The 25,949-nt window shown below is 44.4% G+C and overlaps 1 long non-coding RNA gene across 1 annotated transcript in view; it reads right to left on the bottom strand.

Moving 5' to 3' along the window:
• Positions 1 to 3,596: 3,596 nt before the first annotated feature.
• Positions 3,597 to 25,949, bottom strand: part of LOC129137122 (uncharacterized) — an 83,397-nt gene continuing 61,044 nt past the window's right edge. The window contains exon 3 of the long non-coding RNA XR_008539290.2: positions 3,597 to 5,762. This is a non-coding gene — a long non-coding RNA (uncharacterized LOC129137122). The remainder of the gene's footprint in view (positions 5,763 to 25,949) is intronic.

The raw sequence follows: 25,949 nt of genomic DNA, 5'->3' as shown, positions 1-25,949 counted from the left end.
CACATGGTAGGCGATAGCATTGCTTTTGTGTAAATTATGTAATGCAAAATTTTTTAAATCTTTGCCTTAATACTTTTAAATTTTGTTTTATTTTGAATGACTAGCCTTCATGGCCCCACTTTTTTGTACCCCAACTTGGAATGTATGAAGGGTTTTGGTCTCCCTGAGAGTGGCTCGAGGCAGCCAGGGCTTACCTGTACTCTGACTTGAGAAAAGTTGGATAAAAGTGTTCACCTTAAACAAAATTGAATGACGAAGCATTAACAAAAACAGTATTTCAGTACAGTGGACAGCTTAGCATTTTGACAATTGGGAATAAAATGCTCATTTCTGAACCGTACAATGTAAGACACAAAAACAAAACACTGGAAATGGAAATTCAATTATGTCATTATAGACTGGCTACTGCTCTACATGACTGTGACCAAAGTCAGATAGTTGAAAGAGATTTCTTTCCAGAGAACAAGACATGAACAGGTTTATTTACAGAAAGCAATGAATTCTCATATATCTAACCTAAAAGATAGCAGATTCTTTCCAAACAAGTCCAATGTAGACAGTAAAATTAACAGACTAAAAATTAATCTCCATCAAACAAGATGAACTCTGAGAGAATAGATGGGGCAGGCCGCCATCTTTCCTGTTCAGGCAACTTAGTCATTCCAGCCTGAGGGCTTTGGAGAGTATAAACCGACAAGGGGCAGAAGAGATCCCACAGCACAGCATAGCTGCTTTACCAAATCATGGCCAGAATGCTTCTGTAAGCAGGCCCCCGACCCTGTTGCACATCACTGTACAGGACCTCCCAAATGGGGCCTCCAGCTACCGCCACCAGCATTCCTTGGCCAATAGAAATTTGAAGTGTTCATGGGACAGAGCTCCCAGAGAGAGGGGCAGGCCACCACCTTTGCTGTTTGGGTGACTAGCCGTTCTGGTTTGCGGGCTTTGGGAAGCCCAAGGTGACAAGGGGTGGAAAAGGAACCTCAGCGCAGCACGGCCACACTACAAAAACATGGCCAGACTCTTGTTTAAGTCAGTCCCCGACCACATTTCTAATCAGCAGGTGAAGACTTTCAACCAGGGTCTCCAGCTGCCTTCACTGCTGTTCTCTGGCCGACAGAGGTTTCAGGCCTCCCTGAGTCAGAGCTCCCAGGGGGAGGACCAGACTGTTGTCTTTGCTGTTGGGGCAACTCAGCCATTTCAGCATTAGGGCTTCAGAGTGTCTGAGGCAACCAGGAGTGGAAGTGAACACCCGGCATAGCACAGCTGCTCTAGAAAAACGTGCCCAGACTTTTTTTTTAAGTCAGTGCCTGCTTTTGTTCCTCCTGACTAGATAAGACTTCTCAACTTGTCTCCAGTCACATTTTATAGGTGTGTTCATACTGGCAACAAGTTCGTACCTCAGTGGCACAGAGCTCCCAGAGGAAGGGGCAGGCTATCATCTTCCCTGGAAAATACAAGGCAATTAGGGACTGGAGGGGACCCCCAGCATACCACAGCAGCCTGACAGAAAAGTGGCCAGACAGTCTACTTGATGGGCAGGTCCTACTGACCTGGGTCTCCAGCCAGTCCACCATCAGAGCTATCCAGCCAGTAGCAACTCAGCAATTCCCTGGACAGAGCTTCCAGGAGCAAACGAAATTCTCTCTGCCATTGCCTCTGCAGTGAAACTGCCCTTGCTACCCTCAGAATATCAAGGGAGCAAAGACCCTAAGTGCCATATTGACACCTCCAATAAGCTGCGGTTGACCCAATGAACAAGCCAGTCCATCTCCCACGGGTACCACACACCCCCCACTGCTCATCACCAGAGAGGGAACACTGGCTTGGCCTCACAACACAGACCCTCCATCCTGGGCTGATTACGCTAAGTGATTGCTAACTCACATCTCTATGGGATGGAGTACCCAGGAGACAAGCAGAGTGGTGGAGCAGCAAGTCAGGTGATGTGGAGCCCAGAGGGCAGGGACAGCTATCTCTCTAGGCTCCACGTGCCCTTGTGAGATACTTTATCCCAGCACTTTAGGAATGCTAAGTTCAGATCAGCCCCATCTCATGTTCAAGATTGCCCAGCAGAGATCAGGTCCCAGAGTTCCCCTCTTCAAAAAGGGGACTTGCTTAAAAAAGAAGCCTGGCCATGTTTGTGTAAAGCAGCTATGCTGTGCCGGGGTTTCACTTTTGAGAGAGTTCTCCTCTGAGACCTGATCTCTGCTGGGCAGTCTTGCACATGAGATGGGGCTGGTCTGATATCAGCACTCCTTAGTCTGCTTGCCTCTCCCAGGACCCCAGCCTGGCCACACCTGCATACAGGGCACTCTCGGATGCCCACAGCATAGCTTCCGTGCTAGTGGACCGTACCTGATCAGTGGAGAGCTGCAGCAAGGTGGCCCCAACAGCCACCACCAGCCTGCACATTACCTCTCCATACTGCAGCCCTTTATATGGAAACTTCCTACATCACTTTGCTGTGTGTGTTTACACATGTGGGTTTTGCTGTACTTGCCCTAACAGCACAGGGGAGTGCAGGACACACCTCAACCCACACCAACTGCCATTGAAGACAGAGCCTTGGTGGGCACAGAACCAAGAACCCCATCCCTGCCAGCACCTAACCCTTGAGCTAATGCTGTGCAGAGAAAAAGGGACCTTCTTATACCCTGAGTGACCACTGTTGCTTTGAGGGGCACAGAGAAGGCACCATGGCCTGCACTGGCCAGCATCCCACCATGAACCAACACTACCTCCAGTGCAACACACACACAGCAGGGGACCCCTGGTCCACACCCCAGCTGTCTCGCCTCCACCACTGGGTGAACGCCTGCAGGGAGGCAGGGACTTTTGCATCCACAGCATTCTGCCACAGTTGCCACACTTTGGTCCCCTCAGTGCAGTGGACTCCAAACCTCCAAGAGCCAGAGAACAAAGTTGGGGCCCAAGACAAGTTCCCCAGAGTTAAAGCACACAGTCCAGGAATTGGGAGCTGCACATTGGCCCCCCTAAAATCCTCCGAAAACAAAGCCAGTTGGTTGAATCCACCTTATCCCACAATGAAACCCTCAAGATCATCAAATACAATAAAAGGAAAATACCCTGTCCGAAGATCAGCAACCTCAAAGATGGAAGGTGGATAAGCCCATAAAGATGAGAAAGAATCTGTGCAAGAACACTGAAAACTCAAAAAGTCAGCATGCCTTCTTTCCTCCAAATGACTGTATCAACTCTCCAGCAAGTGTTCAGAACTGGGCTGAGGCTGAGATGTCTGGAATGATACAAGCAGGGTTCAGGATATGCGTAGCAACAAAGTTCACTGAGTGAAAGAAGTATGTTGTCATGCAATACAAGTGAGCTAAAAATCATTGTAAAACATTGTAGGAGCTAACAGACAAAATAGCAAGTATAAAGAAGACATAACCGACCTAATAGAGCTGAAAAGCACACTACAAGAATTTTCATAATGCAGTCACATAGTGATTATGTGTGATTGCATTATGAAAATTATTGTAGTGTGTGTGGGCACCCGAGATTGCCCTGTAAGCAGGTGTGGCCAGGCTGGGGTCCTGGGAGAGGCAAGCAGACTAAGGAGTGCTGAGGTCACACCAACTCCATCTCATGTGCAAGACCACCCAGCAGAATAGACCAAGCAGAGGAAAGAATCCCAGAGCTTGAAAACCGGCTTTCTGAAATAAAACAGGCAGACAAGAATGGGGGGAAAAAGAAGGAAAATGAATGAACAAAACATCCAAGAAATATGAGATTATATAAACGACCAAATCTATTTCTGATTAGTGTACGTGAAAGAGATGAGGAGAATGGAACCAACTTGGAAAACATACTTCAGAATATCATTCATGAGAATATCCCCAACCTATCCAGACAGGCCAACATTCCAATTCAGGAAATCCAGAGAACCTCAGTAAGATAAGCCACGAGAAGATCATCCCCAAGACATATAATCATCAGATTCTCCAAGGTCAAAATGAAAGAAACAATGTTAAAGGCAGCTAGGGAGAAAGGCAACGTCACCTGCAAAGGGAATTCCATCAGCCTTAGCAGACTTCTCAGCTGAAACCCTACAAGCCAGAAAAGATATTCAACTTCTTAAGGAAAAGAAATTTCACGTAGTATGGCAGAGACAGATATACCATATAATAACATGGTGTTATTATAAATGGTTAAAAGAAAAAGAAATTTCAACCCAGAATTTCATGTCCAGCAAAATTAAGCATCATAAGTGAAGGAGAAACAAGATCCTTTTCAGACAAGCAAATGCTGAGAGAATTCATTATCACCAGATCTACCTTACAAGAGCTCCTGAATGAAGCACTAAATATGGAAAGAAAAGACCATCACCAGCCACTACAAAAATGCACTGAAGTACACAGACCAGTAATGCTAAAAACCAACCACATACACAAGTCTGCAAAATAACTAGCTGACAGCATGACGACAGGATCTAATCCACACATACCATTACTAACCTTAAATGGAAATGGGCTAAATGCTCTGATTGAAAGACACAGGGGGGCAAGCTGGATAAAGAACCAAGACCCATTTGAGTATGCCGTCTCCAAGAAACCCATCTCACATGCAGTGCCATACATAGGCTCAAAATGAAGGAATGGTGAAAAATCTTTCAAGCAAATGGAAAACAGAAGAAATCAGGTGTTACACTCCCAGTTTCGACAAAACGTATATACCAATAAAGATAAAAAAAGACAGAGAAGGACATTACAAAGGTGGTCCTGACCTTTGATAAATCTCATTATTGATTGATACCAACCTGGGCTATCTTTATTGCCCAAACCAACAGGATAATTTGCTGAGGTTGTGGAGCTTCTCCCCTGCAAAGAGTCCCTGATCTCCCAAAATCTGGTTGAGATCTAAGTTTGATTTTGCTGTACAACTCCTTTTCTGAAGTTTTACTCATTTCCAACAAGGAAGGTGAAAGGAGCCGGGCACATTCCTCAGCCCCGGGCTCAAAACAAACAAGCCCAGTACAAACACATCCCATCCTCCCATCCCACCACATATCGCCATATATCTCTCAAACTTCCTGAGCCCAGTACAAACACCACCAGGAAAGTCTCCGATAAGGGGACAGCTGTTCAAAGTTTTACTGAAAGAGCGGGAACCAAAAGAATTCCTTTGTTCCCCTGTAACTTTCAAGCTATAAAAAGCAAACACTCGCATTGTTCAGGGCCCTCTTGTATGCTGTGGAATGGAGGGACCAGGTTCGAACTTATAGTAAAGATCCTTGCCGCTTGGCTTTGACTCTGGACTCTGGTGGTCTTCTTTGGGGAACTAACGGTCTGGGCATAACAAAGGCAAGTTTTCCTGCTTCTGTGGTGATGGAGAGCAGGCACCTCCTTTCCCGAGTTTCAGCTTGCTTCTGACAGGGAAGGTGAGTGTAAGTTATTTCCAGCTTCTAAGATGGCAGAGAACGATCACCAGCCTGAGCCTTGTTTCCAGGTAAGTAGCTGAATTAGAGTTTTGTCTTAAAATTTTTCCTTAATGACTAAAATTTAAGATTACTCACCAGCTGCTTTTAATTTCTGCTTTTAGTTTCTCCTTACCATTAGAACACTCAGTAATCATATGAATTGTGCATTTGTTGTTTTGCTTAACTCTTTTTGTTTGTTTATACTTGGGGCTTTATTGTTGTTGTTTCACTTTTCTCCCGTCTCTTCCTGACTTGGTCAAATCCAAAGGAATTTTCCAAATTGTGGGGAGCAAGTCCTCTGAATTGGCTAAAACTCCTATGGCTGCAAACAAACAAACAAACAAATAAACAACAACAAAAAACATTCCAATTAGCAGAAATTATTTTTTAAAACTTTTTTTTTTTTTACATAAGTGGTCTCATCTATATAACAAGGCCACCCTTTTGCTAGACAAGGCTAAACTGAAGGAGTAGTTGTGGTGACCCAATGTGAAGATTCTGCCCTGTTCACTACAGAAACCTGAGTTTGGTTCCTAAGTCTAGTTCTTTCTGTTTGATATTTGTGTTACTTTTAAAGCGTCAGCAGTTTGTCCCAGCTATGATGTGGTAATAAAAGATTCAAAAGGATTTTCTTCACAAGTTCTATGATTAAAAGCTTAATTAAAAGCAAATTTCTTTTTTTTTAATTATACTTTAAGTTCTGGGGTACATGTGCAGAACATGCAGGTTACATAGGTATACACATGCCATGGTGGCTTGCTGCATCCATCAACCCATGATCTACATTAGTTATTTCTCCTAATGCCATCCCTCTCCTAGCCCCCCACCCTGACAGGCCCTGGTGTGTGATGTTCCCCTTCCTGTGTCCATGTGTTCCCATTGTTCAACTCCCAGTTATGAGTGAGAACATGTGGTGTTTGGTTTTCTGTTCTTCTGTTAGTTAGCTGAAAATGATGGTTTCCAGCTTCATTCATGTCCCAGCAAATGACGTGAATTCATCCCTTTTTATGGCTGCATAGTATTTCGTGGTGTATATATGCCACATTTTCTTTATCCAGTCTATCATTGGTGGGCATTTGGGTTGGTTCCAAGTCTTTGCTGTTGTGAACAGTGCCGAAATAAACAGACAGGTGCATGTGTCTTTATATTAGAATGATTTATAATTTTGGGGGTATATACCCAGTAATGGGATTGCTGGATCAAATGATATTTCTGGTTGTAGATCCTTGAAGAATTGTCACACTGTCTTCCACAATGGTTGAAGTAATTTATATTCCCACCAACTGTGTAAAAGCTTTCCTATTTCTCCACATTCTCTCTAGCATCTGTTCTTTCCTGATTTTTTAACGATGACCATTCTAAGTGGTGTGAGATTGTATCTCATTGTGGTTTTGATTTCCATTTCTCTAATGACCAGTGATGATGTGCTTTGCTTCACATGTTCGTTGGCTGTATAAATGTCTTCTTTGGTAAGTGTCTGTTCATACCCTTTGCTCACTTTCTGATGGTTTTTTTTTTCTTGTAAATTTGTTCTTTGTAGATTCTGCATATTAGCCCTTTGTCAGATGGATAGATTGCAACAATATTCTTCCATTCTGTGGGTTGCCTGTTCACTCTGATAATAGTTTCTTTTGCGCTGCAGATACTCTTAAGTTTAGTTAGATCCCATTTGTAAATTTTGGTTTTTGCAGCCATTGCTTTTGGTGTTCTAGTGATGAAGACTCTGCCCATGGCTATGTCCTGAATGGTATTGCCTAACACAAGGACATTTCTGTGCCTGAGTGCTATACCACCCAAAGTAATTTATAGACTCATTGCTGTCCCCATCAAGCTACCATTACTTTCTTCACAGAGTTAGAAAAACTAATTTAAATTTCATATGGAACCAAAAAAGAGCCCACATAGCCAAGACAATCCTAAGCAAAAACAGCAAAGCTAGAGGCATCACAGTACCTGACTTCAAATTATTCTACAAGGCTACAGTAACCAAAACAGCATGGGGCTGGTACCAAATCAGATCTATAGGCCAATGGAACAGAACAGAGGTCTCAGAAATGACACCACACATCTAAAAGCATCTGATCTTTGACAGACCTGACAAAAACAAGCAATGGGAAAGGATACCCTATTTAATAAATGGTGTTGGGAAAACTGGCTAGCCAAATGCAGAAAACTGAAACTGGGCCACACCCATACACCTTAAACAAAAATTAAGTAAGATGGATGAAAGAGTTAGAAGTAAGACCTAAAACCATAAAAAATCTAGAAGAAAACCTAGGCCACCAACCTCAGGGGAAATGACCTGTAGTGAAATGCATGGTACAAACGTGCATTCCCTGCTTCCTTGAGTGGGCAACGTTGATGGCTAGTCCAACCACTTCAGGCACACCCTTGCAAACGTGGCTGGTTTCCTTTTGAGCCAGCTTGGCCTTACCCGGCATACACAAGCCTCAATGCAACAACTGTGCTAAAAATGGAGCCACACAGAGGAAATGAGCAGCAAGCTCAGAAGCAGGGTGTGCACTGCTTTGGGGCTCCAGTCCATGCCTCAGGGCTTGTATGGGACTGCAGGATTCTTGGTTGCCAAGAGGTAGACCATAGACCAGCCGAGGAGGACTTTATGTTCAAGGGCAGAAAGCAGCCAGGTTTACCACCCAGGGGACTTGGCCTTCAGTGGCCCAGGCCAGACTTAGAATTTGGCTCAAAGCAGGACCAGCTCACTCGGAGTAGTGTGTCAGTAGCTGGGGCCTGTACATGCTAGGCAAGGCTAAGCTGGCTCAAAGAGTAACCAGCTACCACTGCAAGGGTGCTTCTGGAGGAGGTGGAGCAGCCAGCAACCTCAGCTACACAAGGAAGCAGGGATGGCCAGGTTCCCACAGCATGAATGGCCACCGCCTGATGGCTGATCAAGCAGAGGCCTGAGGAAAAGCAGATGGCAGTTGGGCCCTACCTCTAGGGTAGAAGAACTGATGTACCCTGACCGGTAGTGAGTGAGGTTGGTGGTGGGTCCACCGGCTCCTGGCACACCCTTGCAGAGGAGGCTGTTTACTCTTTAAGGCAGCTTGGCCTTGCCTGGCATGCAAAGGCCCCAGGTACCGACACGCTGCTCCCAGTGAACTTGTTTTGCCTTGGACCAAATTCTAAGTGGCTTGGAATTTGCCCAGCATGCACAAGCCTCAGTGTAATAACTGTGCAACAAACGGAGCCACATAGACGAAACGAGCAGCAGGCTCAGAAGCAGGGTGTGCCCTGCCTTTGGGGCTCCAGTCAATGCCTCAGGGTTCCTATGGCGGGTTTCTTGGTTGCCTAGCTGCAGACCACAGGCTCTCTTGAGGAGGACTTTATGTTCAAGTGCAGAAAGTACTCAGGATTACCATCCAGGGGACTCTGCCTTCTGTGGTCCTCTCCAGACTTAGAATTTGGCCCAAGGCAGGACAAGCTGACTCGGAGAAGAGTGTCAGTACCTGGGGCCTATGCATGCCAGGCAAGGCCAAGCTGGCTCAGAGCAACCAGCCACCTCTGCAAGGCTGTGCCTGTAGCAGGCGGACAAGCCAGCAACCTCACCCGCTCAAGGAAGCCTGGATGGCGAGGTTCCAACAGCATAAGTAGCTGCCACCTGATGCCTGATGGAGCAGAGGCCTGAGGAAAAGCAGGTGGCATATTTAACTCTTTAATCAATCTTAAGTTAATTTTTGTATAAAGCAGATGGCACTAGTCCATGCCTCATGGCTTATATGGCACTGCGGGCCACAGAAGGGCGAGTACCCAGGGTGGTAATCCTGCCTGCTTTCTGCACTTGAACATGAAGTCCTCCTCAAGATGGCCTGTGGTCTGCCTCTTGGCCCCACCTTTAGGGTAGAAGAACTGATGTACCACGTCTGGCAGTGAGTGAGGGTGGTGGCTGGTCCATCTGCTCCTGGCACACCCTTGCAGAGGTGGCTGCTTGCTCTTTGAGCCAGCTTGGCCTTGCCTGGCATGCACAAGCCTCACTGCAACAAGTGTGCTACAAATGGAGCCATATAGAGGAAATGATCAGCAGGCTCAGGAACGGGGCGTGCACTGCCTTTGTGGCTCCAGTCCATGCCTCAGGGCTCGTATGGCACTGTAGGCTTCTTGGTCGCCAAGAGGCAGAACACAGGCTGTCTTGAGGAGGACTTTATGTTCAAGTGCAGAAAGCAGCCAAGATTAGCACCCAGGGGACTGGGCCTTCTGTGGCCCTGGCCAGACTTAGAATTTGACCCAAGGCAGGACAAGCTGACTCGGAGCAGAGTGTCAGTACCTGGGGCCTATGCATGCCAGGCAAGGCCAAGCTGGCTCAGAGCAACTAGCCACATCTGCAAGGCTGTGCCTGTAGTAGGCAGACAAGCCAGCAACCTCAGCTACTCAAGGAAGGAGGGATGGCCAGGTTCCCACAGCCTGAGTGGTTGCCGCCTGATGACTGATAGAGCAGAGGCCTGAGGAAAAGCATATGGCACTGGGGCCCTACCTCTAGGGTAGAATAACTGATGTAACCTGACCAGCAGTGAGTGAGGTTGGTGGCCGGTCCACCGGCTCCTGGCACAACCTTGCAGAGGTGGCTGGTTGCTTTTTGAGCCAGCTTGGCCTTGCCCAGCATGCACAAGTCTGTGCAACAACTGTGACACAAATGGAGCCACACAGAGAAAATGAGCAGCAGGCTCAGGAGCAGGGTGTGTGCTTCCTCGGGGGCTCCAGTCCATGCCTGAGGATTCATATGGCACTGCGGGCTTCTTGGTTGCAAAGAGGTAGACCACAGGCCATCTTCAGGAGGTCTTTATATGGAAGTGCAGAAAGCAGCCAGGATTACCACCCGTGGGACTCGGCCTTTTGTGGCCCTGGCCTGACAGAATTTGGCCCAAGGCAGGACAAGCTCACTCAGAGCAACATGTCGGTACCTGGAGCCTGTGAATGCTAGGCAAGGCCAAGTTGGCTCAAAGAGCACCCAGAGCATCCATTCTGGCGGATGAGCCAACCACATGGCCAGCTTCTGGGTGTGGGCACAGTGCCACATCTTCTATCACTTTCTGATATATACCACCACCACTGAAGAGACAGCCTGGAGAGAGTGCAAGAGGAAGGCTGAGAAGGATGAGATAGTGAGTGCTGGCTTCTTTCTGACCGTCAGCACACCCCCAGGTGATGACCATCAACCTTTAGGGGTGGGAGAGAAAGACTGATGGCTTCAAATGCTTCCCCAAGAAGATGGACACAGGCCACTCAGCTCAACCTCACAGCCAATGAGTTGACAAGCAAGCAGATGACAGTGACAGGCTTTTAGAAAGAGCATCAGAAGGTGGCCAGTTTTTCTTCAGCCTCAGCCAGGCCTTGGAACTTGACTAGGCCATCCACTTCACCAGATATGCCTTCAAGAACATCAGTAAGCTCCTTGCCAGTCAGTCCAGGAAGGACCTGGACCCAGCCATGGACCTGTTAGTGCTGTCTCAGGGACACAAGACAAACATCCTGGACATCATCCACATACACAAGGAAGCTCTTACCAAAGTCACGGAGAACAGACAACATGTGGCAGAAGGGAAGACAGAGGTGCAGAGGCTGATGGCATCATTATGACAGGAACAGGATTTCTTTGGCCACTTTGGCTGAAATTCACCACTTCCATCCAATTCACTCAAGTGAGAGACTTGAAATCACAGATGGAGCATTTCTTGCAACAAGAGATACTATTTTTTCAAAAAGTCACCTAAAATTTGATAGTGTTGAATGACTAGCTATTCGACTGTGGACTTTTTCCAGTTCACGGGTACTTTCTACAGCAGAATGATAACAGTATCAAAGAGCTGGTGCCAGCTATCGGTGGTAGTACAAGGATGACTTTGTGCTCAACTGAAAGCCAGCTGAATATAGAATTGTGTAGGAAAGTGTTAATATGGTGATAGAATAGAAACAGTAGCAAATGAACTAAATCATACTATGAATGCCTACACTACTATTGTAACTTTTTGAAGAATGATAATACCACTTCCTTTATTGCCTTTTGAAGTAGGAATATTTTTAGTGGATATCCTATAGATCTGAAACCCTATAAAGAATCCCAAAGAAGCTGGCTGGATAAAGCCTGCTATGGATGTCTTTATACTCAAAGACTGATGAGGCAATTCGAATATGTGTCCCCACCAAATCTCATGTTGAGTTATGCTTCCTAATGTTGGAGGTGGATCCTGGTATAAGGTGATTGAATCATGAAGGCAAATTTCTCATGAGTGGTTCAGCACGATCCCCTTGGTACTGTCCTCACAATCACGAGTGACTTCTCCTGAGATCTGGCCACTGAAAACTCTATATCACTCCCTACTCTCCGTGATTTTCTCTTGCCATGTGAGACAATTCACTCTTTCATTACCTTGCACAATGATTGAAAGATTTCTGAGGCCCCCCAGAAGCAGAAGCACTAAGCTTCCTGTCCACTCTGCAGAACCATGAGCCAATTAAACCTCTTTTTCAAAATAAATCTTACCAAAAATGGCAAATGAGGGCTGGAGCATTGCTATAAAGATACCTGAAAATGTGGAAGCAACTTCAGAATTTGGTAATGGGTAGAGTTTGGAAGAGTTTGGAGGGCTCCAAAGAAGACAGACAGATGAGAACATTTTTGGACCATCTTAGAGACTGGTTAAATGGCTGTGACAAGAATGCTGACAAAAACATGGACAGTGAAGGCCAGGCTGAGGGGGCCTCAGATAAAAATAAGAAGCTTTCTGGAAAATGTCTCCATTTTGGATATGGAAAGCTTACACAATGCCTGTACCATCATTGTACCTTAGACACAGTGAACTTGCTTTTTATTTCAGAGACTCGTAGGCAAAAGAGAATGTAGCCTTGACCCAGATGAGACTTTGGACTTTGTAACTTTGAGTTAATGCTGAAATGAGTTAGGACTTTGGGAGACTGCTGGCAAGGCATGACTGTATTTTGCAATGTGAGAAGGACATGAGATTTGTGGGGTCAGGGACAGAATAATATGGTTTTTCTCTATGCCCCTTCCAAAACTCATGTGAAAGTACACTCCCTAATGTTAGAGTCTGGGCCTAGGTGGAAAAAGCTTTAATCATAAAGGAGTGGGAGTGGATCCTTCACAAATGGCAAAGCACCAAGCCCTTAATGCCATCCTCCTGATAGTGAGTGAGTTCTCATGAGATCTAGTAGTTTAAAAGGCTGTGGAACCTCTTTCCTCTCTCTGTCTTGTTCCAACTTCTGCCATATGAAACATGTCATTGACGCTTGGATTTCCGGTGTGGTTAGGAGGGGCCTGATCAGTGCGGGCCTGGTCAGTGGACCTAGGTGAGTGAGGACTATTTAGTGGGATCGTGGTCAGCAGGGGTCTGCTTAGAGAGGGTCTCATTAGTGGGGTCTAGTAGTGGGGGTTTTGGTGAGTGGGGACCTATTGACTGCCAGTTGTTTGGTGTCTGGTCAGTGCAAACCTGGGCTGTGGGGCTTGATCAGTGGAGACCTGGTCAGCTGGGGCTTAGTGCTGGCCTGGTCAGCATGGGCTGGGGCACTGGTGACCAGGTCAAGGGGTTCTATTCAGTGGAGGACTGGGCACATGGGACCCAGTCAGCAGACCCTGGTGGGCGTGTCCTCATCAGTGAGGCCCTTGTCAGTGGGGCCCTGGTCAGGGCAGCCTTGCAGCGGGACCTAATCTGTAGCGTCCTGGTCAGAGAGGACTTGGTCAGTGGTGACTTTTGTAGCACTGGTCTACAGGGTGACCTGGTCAGCGGGGATCTCAGCATTTGGTGCCAGTTCAGTGGGGTCTACTCACTAGGGTCCCAGTCAGGGGCATCTGGTGACCTTAGGCCTGGTTATTAGGGGCCTGATCAGTGGCAACCTGTTCCCTGGAGGCCTGGTCAGTGGGGCCTCATCTTTGGGGCCAGGGAATGAGGTCATGATCAGTGGAACCTGATCAGTGAGGCCTTGTCAATAATGACCTAGTCCGTGAGGACTTGTCAGTAAGTACTTGGTCCGTGAGGTCTTGTCAGTAAGGTCCTGGTCAGTGGAGTCCTTGTCATTGTGTGCCTGGCAGTGGGGGCCTTGTTAGTGGGGCCTGGTCATGAGGGTCTAATCAGTGAGGGTGTCGTCAGGGAGGACCTGATGTGAGGGGTCTGGTCAACAGGGACCTGGTCAATGTGGGCTGCTGAGCACTGCTTGGATAAGCCAGGTGCAATGTGCATTATTGAAGGCCCTGTGGACAGCTGGGATAGCGCAGTGATGCCCAAGGGCCTAGTCAAAAGTGGACAAAGCACGTGTTTGGATGGACCTGGGAGATCCTGCTCAGAGATTCTGACAGGACAAAGGTAAAGGAAGGGCCAGAGTGGCTGGAGATATGGTCACAGTCTATGGGCTGCACAGGATGGAGGAGGCCAGGGAACAGGCAGGGTGGGCAGCTGGGGTTCAGGGAGAGGCAGGTGCATGCTGGGAGGTCAGACCCTTTGAGGGCTTTGGGGGTGTCAGGTTGAGTACACTCCAGGCGCTCTCACTCACATAGGATTCCAGAACACTGCTACAAGGCTCTGAGTGTTTGTCCCTCACATAGGATTCCAGAACACTGCTGCCATTGTCTGAACGTTTGTCCCCCACATAGGATTCCAGAAGCCTGCTGCTGGGGTCTGAATGTTTGTCCCCCATCTAGGATTCCAGAACACTGCTGCGACGTCTGAATGTATGTCCCTCACATATGATTCTAGAACATTGATGTTAGGGTCTGTATGTTTGCCCTTAACATATGATTTCAAAACACTGCTCCTGGATTCTGAATGTTTGTCCTTCACATAGGAATACAGAACACTGCTGCTGGAGTCTGAATCTTTGTCACTCAAATAGAATTCCAGAACACTGCTGCGAGGATCTGAATGTTTGACCCTCACATGGGATTCCAGAACACTGCTGCGAGGGTCTAAATGTCTGTCCCTCACATAGGTTTCCAGCACAATGTTACGAGGTTCTGAAAGTTTGTCCCTAACATAGGATTCCAGAGCACTCCTGCTGTGCTCTGAATGCTTCTCCCTCACATAGGATTCCACAACACTGCTACGAGGGTCTGAATGCTTATCCCCCATACAAGATTCCAGAACACTCCTGCTGTGGTCTGAATGTTTGTTTCTCACATAGGATTCCAGAACATTCATGCTGGGGTCTCAATGTTTCCCTTAACATAGGATTTCAGAACACTGCTCTTGGGGTCTGGATGTTTGTCCCTCACATAAGATTACAGAACACTGCTGCTGGAGTCTGAATGTTTGTCAGTCACATAGAATTCCAGAACACTGCTACAAGGGTGTGAATATTTCTCCTTCACCTAGTATTCCAGAACACTGTTGCAAGGGTCTGAATGTTGGTCCGTCATATAGGATTCCAGAACACTGATGCTGTGGTCTGAATGTTTGTCCCTCACATAGAATTCCGGAACACTGCTACAAGGGTCTGAATGTTTGTCCTTCACATACCATTCCAGAACACTGCTGCCGTGGTCTGAATGTATGTCCCTCACATAGGATTCCAGAACACTGCTACTAGGTTCTGAATGTTTTTCCCACACCTAGGATTCCAGAACACTTCTGCTGGTGTCTGAATGGTTGTTCCTCACGTATGATTCCAGGACGCTGCTACGAGAGTCTTAATATTTGTCCTTCACATAGGATTCTAGAACACTGCTCCCGTGGTCTGAATGTTTGTCCTTCACATACCATTCCAGAACACTGCTGCCGTGGTCTGAATGTATGGCTCGGAGGGTCTGAATGTTTGTCCCTCACATGGGATACCAGAACACTGCTGCGAGGGTCTAAATGTCTCTCCCTCACATAAGATTCCAGGACACTGCTATGAGGTTCTGAATGTTTGTCCCTCACATAGGATTCCAGAACACTGCCACGTGGGTCTGAATGTTTGCCCTCACACAGGATTCCAGAACACTACTGCTGGGGTCTGAATGTTTGACCCTCACATAGGATTCCAGATCACTCCTGCTGTGGTCTGAAATTTTGTTCATCACATAGGACTCCAGAACACTGCTAAGAGGGTCTGAATATTTGTCCCTCACATAGTATTCCAGAACACTCCTGCTGTGGTCTGAATGTTTGTTCCTCACATAGGATTCGAGAACACTCCTGTTGTGGTCTGAAAGTTTGTTCATCACATAGGACTCCAGAACACTGGTAAGAGGGTCTGAATGTTTGTCCCTCACATAGTATTCCAGAACACTCCTGCTTTGGTCTAAATGTTTGTTCCTCATATAGGATTTGAGAACACTCCTGCTGTGGTCTGAATGTTTGTCCCTCACCTAGGATTCCAGAACATTCACGCTGGGATGTGAATGCTTGCCCTTAACATAGGATTTCAGAACACTGCTCCTGGGGTCTGAATGTGTGTCCCTCACATAGGATTCCAGAACTCTCCTGCTGTGGTCTGAAAGTTTGTACCGCACATAGGATTCCAGAACTCTCCTGCTGTGATCGGAATGTTTGTCTGTCACATAGGATTCCAGAACACTGCTGCTGGGGTCTGAATGTTTGTCCCTCACATAGGATTTCAGAACACTGCTACGAGGGTCTGAAAGTTTGTCCCTCACATAGGATTCCAGAACACTGCTGCTGGGGTCTGACGTCTGTCCCTCACATCAGATTCCAGAACACTGCTGTTGGGGTTTGAATGTCTGTCCCTCACATAGAATCCCAGAACACTGCTGCGAGTGTTTGAATGTCCCGCAGATGGGATTCCAGAACACTGTTGCGAGGGTCTAAATATCTGTCCCTGACCTAACATTCCAGCACACTGCTACGAGGTTTTGAAATGTTTGTCCCTCACATAGGATTACAGAGCACTCCTGCTGTGGTCTGAATGTTTGTCCCTCACATAGGATTCCGGAACACTGCTGCTGGGCTCTGAATGTTTGTCCCTAACATAGGATTCCAGAACATTCCTGCTGTGGTCTGATTGTTCCTCAAATAGGATTCCAGAACACTGCTACGAGGTTCTGAATTTTTGTCCCTCACATAGGATTCCACAACACTACTGCTGGGGTCTGAATGTTTGTCCCTCACATAGGATTCTAGAACACTCCAGCTGGCTTCTGAGTGTTTGTCCCTCACATAGGATTCCTGAAGACTGCTGCTGTCGCTATGGTCGTTGCGAGTGTCTGAATGTTTGACCTTCACCAAACACCAAATATCCTGGCCCTTTAGTCTTGGACTTTCCAGCCTCCAGGTCTGTGAGCAATAATCTCTGTTGTTTATGAATTACTCAGTCTAAAGTATTTTGTTATACTAGCCTAAAGAGACTAAGAGAGCATCATCTGCCCTGTCACCTCATCACTGCATTACTGAAGCTATACTAACAACAGTCACTTTTAGTGGGTGCTCCATGCATGAGAATAAACGGAAAAAATTGCAAGGCATACTAAAATCCAAAAAAAAGAAAAAAATACAATTTGTGTCAACAGAGCAAGCTTCAGAAGCAGACAAAGATATGATTTTGGAATTTTTTTTTAAACCTCTGGAGAATATGCTAAGGGCCTAATGAATGAAGTAGACAGCATTCAAGTGTAGATGGGTAATGTAATCAGAAAGACGGACATCGTAAGAACCTTCAACATAATGTAGTGATAAAAAATGTGGTAAATAACTGAAGAATACCTCTGATGGCTTATTAGTAGACTGGACTCAGCTGAGTAAAGAATCTCTGACCTTGAGGATTTATCATCAGAAACTTTGAAAACTAAAGAAACACTGAAAAGAACAGAAGATGATATCCAAGACTGTGGGACAACTACAAAAGGTGAAACAGAGTAATGAGAATACCAGGAGGAGAAGAAATAGAAGAAAGTTCTGCAACAACCATGTCTGAGAACTTCCAGTATTAATGTCAGACACCAAACCAAAGATCCAGGAAGCTCCGAGAACACCAGGCAGAATAAATGCCAGCAACCTACACTTGGACATATAATTTTCAAACTATATGAAATAAAAGATAAAGGAAAACTCTGAAAGAAACCAGAGGTGGGGCAGAAAACCCCTTACCTACAGAGACACAAAGATAAGAAGTGCATTCAACATTGCAGAAACTGTGAAAGCAAGAAGACAGTGAAATGAAAAATTCCAAATATTGACAGAAAAAAACCCACCAACCTAAGTTTCTGTACCCACTGAAAACACCCTTCAAAAGTGAAGGAGAATTAAGGCCTTCCTCAGAAAAATAAAAATTCAAGAAACTTGTTGCCAGGAGACCTGTCTTGCAAGAAATGTTAAATGAAATTCTTTAGAGGGAAACAAAAGATATATAACTGAAACCTGGATCAACATTTTTTAAAAAAGAGCATTAAAGAAAGAATTGTGGTACAATAAAAACCTATGTATTTATTCTTAATTGATCTGACCAAGAAGTTCATAGACAATAACAAATACACACAGATAGATTATGTATGCTTATACACAAGTGAAATGAGTAACACTAATACAAGGAATGGAATGGAAGGATGGGAGGGAGGAATTGTGGTACAATAAAAACATGTATTTATTCATAATTGATCTGACCAATAAGTTTGTAGATAATAATAAATACACACAGATAGATTGTGTATGCTTTTACACAAGTGAAATAAGGAACAATAATACAAGGAATGGAATGGAAGGATGGGAGGGAGGAATCAGGTGTTTTCTTTGTTAAGCAGGTAGTCACCTGTGAAGTGGGATAGTGTTATCTGAAAGTGGACTTTAATTGGTTGTAAATGTATATTGAGGAATTAGATGAGTTCTTTGTTAAGCAGGTAGCCTCATTTGTGGGATAGCGGGATAGTGTTATTTGAAAGTGGACTTGAATTGGTAGTAAATGTTACTGAGGAATTAGGTGTTTTGTCTGTTAAGCAGGTAGTCTTATTCGTGGGATAGTGGGATAGTGTTATTTGAAAGTGGATTTGAATTGGTTGTAAATGTTACTGAGGAATTAGGTGTTTTGTTTGTTAAGCAGGTAGTCTTATTTGTGGGATAGTGAGATAGTGTTATTTGAAAGTGGACTTGAATTGGTTGTAAATGTATATTGCAAATTCTGTGGCAACTAGTTAAAAAAAGTTTTAAAAATAGAAGTACATGCTAAGAAAGACAGGGAAAATGTAGTCATCTAAAATCATCAATGAAAACTGCAAAAGGCAGAAAAAGAGTGGTAGACAAAAGAATGAAGACTGAGGAGAATGAATAGAAAACAGTAACAAATGTAGTAGATATTAATCCAATGATATCAATAATCACTTTGAATGTTAATGCTATGAATGTACCAATTCAAAGATAGAGATTGTCAGAGTCTATCAAAAGACAGACACATCTTGTTTCACTGCACTTTGCTTTATTGTATTTTGTGACCATGTGTTTTACATATTGAAGGTTTGTGGCAACCCTGCAATCAGCAGGTCTCACTGGCACCATTGTTCCTACAGCACGTGCTCACTTCACGTCTCTGTGTCACATTTCGGTCATTTTCACAGTATTTTAAGCATTTTATTATTGAATCGTTATGGTGATCTGTAATCAGTGATCTTTAATGCTACTGTTGTCATTGTTTTGGGAACCACAAATCACACCAGGATAAGACAGCAAACAATTGACAAATGCGTTTGTTCTGACTGCCCCACCAACGGGCCATTTCTCTTTCTCTCTCTTTTTCTCAGGCTTCTTTTTATTAATATTAAAATGTGGCCAATTAATAACCCTACAATAGCCTCTATATGTTCAAGTGAAAGAAGAGTTGCATGTCTGTCACTTTAAACCAAAAGGAAGAAATAATTAAGCTTAGTGAGGAAGGCATGTTGCAAGCAAGACAGGCCAGTAGCTAGACCTCATGCAGCAAACATTAGCCGAGTTGTGAATGCAAAGGAAGTGTTCTGGAAAGAAATTTAAAGTGCTACTCCAGTGAACACATGAATGATAAAAAGCTAAACAATCTTGCTGCTGTTATGAAGAAAGTTTAATTGGTCTAGATAGAAGATAAAAAAAAAATTCCATTAAGCCTAAGCCTAACTCTCTTTTTCCTTTTTTTTCTTTGTTTTTGAGACAGAGTTTCATTCTTCTTGCCCAAGCTGGAGTGCAATGGCATGATCTTGGCTCATCACAACCTCTGCCTCCCAAGTTCAAGCCATTCTCCTGCCTCAGCATCCCGAGTAGCTGGGATTACAGGCATGCACCACCACGCCTGGCTAATTTTTTGTATTTTTAGTAGAGACGGGGTTTCTCCACGTTGGTCAGACTGGTGTCGGACTCCTGACCTCAGGTGATCTGCCCGCCTTGGCCTCCCAAAGTGCTAGGATTACAGGTGTGACAGCCACCGCACCTGGCCTCTCTTCAATTCTATGAAGACTTAGAGAGGTGAGGCAGCTGCAGAAGAAAAGTCTGAAGCTAGAAGAGCTTGTTTCTTGAGGTTTAAGGAAAAAAGTCATCTCCATAACATAAAAGCGCAAGATAAAGCAGTAAGTACTGTTGGGAAAGCTGCAGAAAGCTATCTAGAAGATAACTGATTAAGATGGCTACACTAAACAGATTTGCAATGGAGACAAAACAGCCTTCTACTAGAAGGAGATGCTATCTAGGATGTTCCCAGCTAGAGAGGAGTTGATGCCTGGATTTAAGGCTTCAAAGGACATGCTGGCTCTTTTGTTAAGGGCTAATGCAGTTGGTGATGTTAACTTGAAACCAATGATGATTTACTATTCTGAAAATCCAAGGGCCCTGAAGAATTATGATAAAACACAGCTCTGCCTCTACTCTACAAATGGGAACAAAGCCTGGATGACAGACTATCGGTTTACAAATATGGTTTACTGAATATCTTAAGCCCACTGTCGACAACTACTGCTCAAGAAATAAGATTCCTTTCAAAGTATTACCGCTCACTGACAATGCCCCTGGTACTCAAGGGCTTTTACAGAGATGTATAAAGAGCTGAATATTGTTTTCATGCCTACTAACCCAACATTCATTCTGGTGCCCTTGGATCAAAGAATAATTTCAACTTTCAAGTCTTATCACTTAAAAAATATATTTCATAAAGCTATAGCTTCTGTAGAAAGTGATTTCTTTGATGGATCTCAGCAAAATAATTGAAAACCTACTGGAAAGGATTCACCATTCTAGATTCCATTGAGAACATTCATGATTTAAAAAAGAAGATCAAAATAGCAACATTAGGAGAAGTTGGGGCCGGGCTTGGTGGCTCACGCCTGTAATCCCAGCACTTTGGGAGGCCAAGGCACGTTGATCATGAGGTCAGGAATTTGAGACCAGCCTGGCCAACATAGTGAAATCCTGTCTGTACTAAAAACACAAAAAATATTAGCTGGGCCTGGTCGGGGGTGACTGTAATCCCAAATACTTGGGAGGCTGAGGCAGGAGAATTGCTTGAACCCAGGAGGTGGAGGTGGCAGTGAGCTGAGATCGCATCACTGCACTCCAGCCCAGGCAAGACTTCATCTCAAAAAAAAAAAAAAAAAAAAAGAGAGAGAGAGAGAAGTTGGGAAGATTATTCCAACCCTCACAGATGACACAGGGGTTCACGACTTCTGTGGAGGAAGTAACTGCAGATATGGTGGAAATAACAAGAGCATTAGAATCAGAGACAGAGCCTGAAGTTCTGGCGAGACTGCAGCAGGCTCCGCAGAAAACGTGAGTGGATGAGTTGCTTCCACGGATGAGCAAAGAAAGTGGTTTCTTGAGATGAAATCTACTCGTGGTGAAGAGAGTGTAAACAATGTTGAGATGACAACAGATTTAGAATAAACTTAGTTGGTACAGCAGAAGGAGGGCTTCACAGGATTGAACCCAATGATTTACAATAATACATAAACTTAGTTGGTACAGCAGTACGAAGGTTTGACAGGATTGAATCCAATTTTGAAAGTTCTACTGTGGGTAAAAAGCTATCAAACAACATCGTATGCTACAGATAATTCTTTCGTGAAAGGAAGAATCAATTGACACAGAAAACTGCAATGTTGTCTTATTTTAAGAAATTGCCACAGCCACCCCAAAGCTCAGCAACCACCACCTTACATTAAGGCAAGACCCTCCATCAGCAAGAAGACTGAAATTTGGCCAGGTGCAGTGGCTCACACCTGTCATCCCAACACCTTGGGAGGCCAAGTTGGGTGGATTGCTTGAGCCCAGGACGTCAAGGCAACATGGCAAAACACCATCTCTACAAAAAAAAAAAAAATACAAAAATTAGCTGGACATGGTGGTATGCACCTGTAGTCCCAGGTAGTCAGGAGTCTGAGGTGGGGGTTTGATTGAGCATGAGGTTGAGGCTGCAATTACTCCAGCCTGAGCCACAGAGTAAAACTCTGTCACACACACACAAAAAGATTGCAGCTTTCTGAAGGCTCAGATGACTGTTAGCACTTGTTAACAATAAAGTATTTGTAAATTAAAGTGTGCACACTTTGTAGACATATGCTATTGCACACTTTATACAGCACAGTATAAACATACTTTTACATGCACTGGGAAACCAAAAGAAATTGTATAACTCACTTTATTGCAGTGGTCTGGAACCAAACCCACATATATCTCTGATGCATGGCCATCCTGTATTGTACACTTAAAAAGAAACTTAAGAGGGTATATTTTAGGTGAAAGGGTCATCTAATTTTGTTTTTTTTTTGAGACAGAGTCTCACTCTGTTGCCCAGGCTGGAGTGCAGTGGCATGATCTCGGCTCACTGCAAGCTCTGCCTCCCGAGTTCACACCATTATCCTGCCTCAGTCTCCCGAGTAGGTGGGACTACAGGTGCCCTCCATCAGGCCCGGCTAATTTTCTGTATTTTTAGTAGAAACGGGGTTTCACTGTGTGAGCCAGGATGGTCTTGATCTCATGACCTCGTGATCCACCTGCCTCGGCCTCCCAAAGTGCTGGGATTACAGGTGTGAGCCACCATTCCCGGTCTCATTTTTTAAAAAGGGTGAGAATGAGAAATATATGGGGAGTGATGGTCAAGTTTACGGCATTATTTGTTGTGATGAGTCCTGGGGCGAATACTTACCTCTAAACTCATTAGGATGTATACATTCGGTGTCACACGCCTGTAATCCCAGCACTTTGAGAGGCCGAAGCAGGTGGTCGTCTGAGGTCAGGAGTTCGAGACCAGCCTAGCCAACATGGTGAAACCCTGTCTCTACTAAAAAAGTGCAAAAATTAGCTGGGCGTGGGGGCGCATGCCTGCGATCCCAGCTTCTCAGGAGGCTGAGGCAGGAGAATTGCTTGAACCCGGGAGGCGGAGGTTGCAGTGAGCTGAGATCGTGTCACTGCACTCCAGCCTGGGCAACAAGAGTAAAACCTCTGTAACACACACACACACACACACACACACACACACACACACACACACACGGTATATATTAAATATGTGTAATTTTTGTATGTCAAACACACCTTAGTTTTATTTTATTTTATTTTATTTTATTTTTTTGAGACAGAGTCTCGCTCTGTCACCCAGGCTGGAGTCCAGTGGTGCAATCTCGCTCACTGCAAGCTCCACCTCCCAGGTTCACACCATTCTCCTGCCTCAACCTCCGGAGTAGCTGGAACTTCAGGCACCTGCCACCACACCCGGCTAATTTTTTGTATTTTTAGTAGAGATGGCGTTTCACCGTGTTAGCCCGGATGGTCTCGATCTCCTTACGTGATCTGCCTGCCTCAGCTTCCCAAAGTGCTGCGATTACAGGTGTGAGCCACTGCGCCCAGACAATTTTTATTTTTTTGAGACAGAGTCTTACTCTGTCACCCAGGCTGGAGTGCAGTGGCACTATCTTGGCTCACTGCAACCTCTGCCTCCCATGTTCAAGCAATTCTCCTGCCTCAGTCTCCCTAGTAGCTGGGACTACAGATGCATGCTATCACGCCTGGCTAATTTTTTGATTTTTAATAGAGATGAGGTTCACCATGTTGGCCAGGCTGGTCTCAAACTCCTGAACTCATGTGATCTGCCCACCTTATCCTCCCAAAGTGCTGGGATTACAGGTGTAAGCCACTGCACCTGGCAATTTTTAAATATATATAATTAAAAATTAATAAAAAACAGGTATTTGCAAGTTTCCGTTTGGTTATATGCTTATTATTCTTTATCTTTATGTCAGGTTGCTGTGTCAATACACTTAGGAGATCATAGTTTCTAAATTGAAATACAAATAAATATGTCTGAAATTTTTTCTTTTTTCTTTTTTTTTGAGATGGATTCTCATTCTGTCACCCAGGCTGGAGTGCAGTGGTGCAATCTCAGCTCACTGCAACCTCCACCTCCCAGATTCAAGTGATTCTCCTGCCTCAGCCTCCAGAGTAGCTGGGATTACAGGCACCCACCACGACACCCAGCTAACTTTTATATATTTTTTTTCTATTTTTATTAAAGACAGGGTTTCACTATGTTGGCCAGACTGGTCTCCAACTCCTGACCTCAGATGATCCGCCCCACTCGGCCTCCTCAATTGCTGGGATTACAGGTGTGAGCCACTGTGCCTGGCCTGGAATTTTTTTCTAAAATTTACATTTCTGAGTTAAGAATGCTTAAAATATTATAAAAACAGAAGTACAATTCATTATGTGTTTCATTAATTACCTTTACTAAAAACAACACAATTATATTACAATAGGACAAAAAAATGTTTAAGCAAATGAAAACAAAACCGTGACATACCAAAACTCAGGAGGAGGCAACAAAGGCAGTGCTAAAGGGAAGCTTACAGCTGCAGATGCTTAAATTAAAAAGAAGAAAGATCTCAAACCCATGCTAAAGGGAAGCTTACAGCTGCAGATGCTTAAATTAAAAAGAAGAAAGATCTCAAACCCATGCTAAAGGGAAGCTTACAGCTGCAGATGCTTAAATTAAAAAGAAGAAAGATCTCAAACCCATGCTAAAGGGAAGCTTACAGCTGCAGGTGCTTAAATTAAAAAGAAGCAAGATCTCAAATCAATATCCTAACATTACACCTGAAGGGGAAAAAAATACTAGTGACAAACCAAGCAAAAGGAAGAAAATAACAGATTAGAGCAGAGATAAGCAGAATAAGACCAGAAAAAATGGAAAAAAAAAAAACAGAGTTTGTTTTTTTAAAGATCAGTAAAAATTTTAAAACTCACAGCTATATTAAGAAAAAAAGAGACATCTCAAATACCAAAATCATAAATAAAAGAGGTGACAGTACAACAGATGCCACAGAAATGAAAACGATTACAAGAGACTAATGTGAGCAACCATGTGCCACAAAACTAGGCAACCTAGAATAAATTTATAAATTCCTAGAAACACAAACCACCATACTGCATCACAGAGAAATAAAAAATCCAAAGAGACCTGCAACTAGTAAGAAGATTCAACCAGTAATCAAAAACCCCACCAAAAAGAAAATTGCAAGTCCAGATAACTTCACTGGAGAATTTTACCAAACATTTCAAGAAGAATTAATGCCAATCCTCTGCAAAATATTCCAAAAATGCTGAAAAACCAGAAGGGGACATTCCAATCCATTCTATCAGGTCAACATTTATCTGGTTCCAGAGCCAGATGAACACCTTTTTTAATAAAAACACTCAAAGAATTAGTAATATATAGAAACTCCTCAGTAAATAAAGATTATGCATGAAAAGCTCACAGCTAACATCATACTCAATGGTGAAAAACTAAAATCTTTTCCTCTAGGATCAGGAATAAGATAGCAACATCTCTTCCAGCCACTTCTATTTATCACAGTACTGGAATTTCTACTCAGAATAATTAGGCAACAGAAAGTAATAAAAAGCATGCAAATTGGAAAGGAAAAAGTACAAAATTTTGTTCACAGACAACAGGATATAATGTGTAAAAATCCTGAAATTCTACAAAATACTGGTAGAATAATGAAATTCAACAAAGTTTCAGGATACAGTAACACACACAAGTCAGTTGCATTTCTATAAACTAACAATGAACAATCTGCAAATAAAATTTTAAAAAGAGGCCAGGTGCAGTGGCTCACACTTGTAATCCCAGCACTTTGGGAGGCCAAGGCGGGTGGACCACCTGAGGTCAGGAGTTCGTGACCAGCTGGGCCAACCCCATCTCTAATATAAATAGCAAAACTCTATCTCTATTAAAAATACAAAAATTAGCTGGGCATAGTGCCGACATCTGTAGTCCCAGCTACTTGGGAGGCTGTGGCAGGAGAATTGCTTGAACTTGGAAGGTGGAGGTTGCAGTCAGCTGAGATTGTGCCACTGTGCTCCAGCTTAGGAAACAGAGTGAGACACAGTCTCAAAAAAAAAAAAGAAAGAAAGGAAAGAAAGAGACAGAAAGAAAAGAAAAGAAAGAGAAAGAGAAAACAAAAGAAATTTTTAAAAAGAATAACATTTGGCCGGGTGCGGTGGTTCATGCCTGCAATCCCAGCAGCTTGGGAGGCCGAGGCGGGCAGATCACCTGAGGTCACAAGTTCAAGACTAGCCTGTTCAACATGGAGAAACCCTGTCTCTACGGA

Source organism: Pan troglodytes, chromosome 16 (genome assembly GCF_028858775.2).
Source record: "Pan troglodytes isolate AG18354 chromosome 16, NHGRI_mPanTro3-v2.0_pri, whole genome shotgun sequence".
Taxonomy (NCBI): domain Eukaryota; kingdom Metazoa; phylum Chordata; class Mammalia; order Primates; family Hominidae; genus Pan; species Pan troglodytes.
This window is presented reverse-complemented; position numbering and strand designations above follow the sequence as displayed.